Source organism: Anastrepha obliqua, unplaced genomic scaffold, assembly GCF_027943255.1.
Source record: "Anastrepha obliqua isolate idAnaObli1 unplaced genomic scaffold, idAnaObli1_1.0 ptg000134l, whole genome shotgun sequence".
Lineage (NCBI taxonomy): Eukaryota > Metazoa > Arthropoda > Insecta > Diptera > Tephritidae > Anastrepha > Anastrepha obliqua.
The window spans coordinates 15,001-17,500 of record NW_026562234.1 but is presented as its reverse complement, the minus strand read 5'-3'; positions in this window follow the sequence as shown (position 1 = coordinate 17,500).

Here is a 2,500-nt window from a genome sequence, read left to right as displayed (position 1 = left end):
ACCTTGGCATATTGCCATTAAAATATATAATAAAGACATTTCAAATCAAACTGAAATGTATTGAAATGAATTTTTCCCATACATTTTTGACAATGTGAGGTGTGCATGGCAAAAAACACTCACGGTGAAGGCATGTGATATAATATGAAAATATCAAAAGTTAACTAACCAATGATATTGAAGCATATAAATCGAATCATAACTATATGAAACTCGAATTTAAGCCATATTAAACTGGTAATATTGTGATTTTGTGCCTGGTTTTCCATACGTTAGTTTAAATAAAGAGTTATGGAATATAACCTTGGCATATTGCCATTAAAATATATAATAAAGACATTTCAAATCAAACTGAAATGTATTGAAATGAATTTTTCCCATACATTTTTGACAATGTGAGGTGTGCATGGCAAAAAACACTCACGGTGAAGGCATGTGAAATATAATATGAAAATATCAAAAGTTAACTAACCAATGATATTGAAGCATATAAATCGAATCATAACTATATGAAACTCGAATTTAAGCCATATTAAACTGGTAATATTGTGATTTTATGCCTGGTTTTCCATACGTTAGTTTAAATAAAGAGTTATGGAATATAACCTTGGCATATTGGCACTAAAATATATAATAAAGACATTTCAAATCAAACTGAAATGTATTGAAATGAATTTTTCCCATACATTTTTGACAATGTGAGGTGTGCATGGCAAAAAACACTCACGGTGAAGGCATGTGATATAATATGAAAATATCAAAAGTTAACTAACCAATGATATTGAAGCATATAAATCGAATCATAACTATATGAAACTCGAATTTGAGCCATATTAAACTGGTAATATTGTGATTTTATGCCTGGTTTTCCATACGTTAGTTTAAATAGAAAAAAATTCTCGAATATATATACATATATGAAGAATCTATATTCTATACTAACATTTTATGGAATATAACCTTGGCATATTGCCATTAAAATATATAATAAAGACATTTCAAATCAAACTGAAATGTATTGAAATGAATTTTTCCCATACATTTTTGACAATGTGAGGTGTGCATGGCAAAAAACACTCACGGTGAAGGCATGTGAAATAATATGAAAATATCAAAAGTTAACTAACCAATGATATTGAAGCATATAAATCGAATCATAACTATATGAAACTCGAATTTAAGCCATATTAAACTGGTAATATTGTGATTTTATGCCTGGTTTTCCATACGTTAGTTTAAATAGAAAAAATTTTCGAATATCTATACATATATGAAGAATCTATATTCTAATACTAACATGTTATGGAATATAACCTTGGCATATTGGCACTAAAATATATAATAAAGACATTTCAAATCAAACTGAAATGTATTGAAATGAATTTTTCCCATACATTTTTGACAATGTGAGGTGTGCATGGCAAAAAACACTCACGGTGAAGGCATGTGAAATATAATATGAAAATATCAAAAGTTAACTAACCAATGATATTGAAGCATATAAATCGAATCATAACTATATGAAACTCGAATTTAAGCCATATTAAACTGGTAATATTGTGATTTTATGCCTGGTTTTCCATACGTTAGTTTAAATAGAAAAAATTTTCGAATATATATACATATATGAAGAATCTATATTCTAATACTAACATGTTATGGAATATAACCTTGGCATATTGGCACTAAAATATATAATAAAGACATTTCAAATCAAACTGAAATGTATTGAAATGAATTTTTCCCATACATTTTTGACAATGTGAGGTGTGCATGGCAAAAAACACTCACGGTGAAGGCATGTGATATAATATGAAAATATCAAAAGTTAACTAACCAATGATATTGAAACATATAAATCGAATCATAACTATATGAAACTCGAATTTGAGCCATATTAAACTGGTAATATTGTGATTTTATGCCTGGTTTTCCATACGTTAGTTTAAATAAAGAGTTATGGAATATAACCTTGGCATATTGCCATTAAAATATATAATAAAGACATTTCAAATCAAACTGAAATGTATTGAAATGAATTTTTCCCATACATTTTTGACAATGTGAGGTGTGCATGGCAAAAAACACTCACGGTGAAGGCATGTGATATAATATGAAAATATCAAAAGTTAACTAACCAATGATATTGAAGCATATAAATCGAATCATAACTATATGAAACTCGAATTTGAGCCATATTAAACTGGTAATATTATGATTTTATTCCTGGTTTTCCATACGTTAGTTTAAATAGAAAAAATTTTCGAATATATATACATATATGAAGAATCTATATTCTATACTAACATGTTATGGCATATTGGTGTTATTGTATTTTATTCCTGGTTTTCTATAGTTAGTTTAAATAGAAATAAATTTTTGAATTCAAAATTTTATATTCTATACTAGCATTACATAGAAATTATCCTCAACTGTTTGTTTCTTGTATAAATACAGGAAATTAAACAGATGATGAAGAGAAAAAAATAAGAAAAACAAA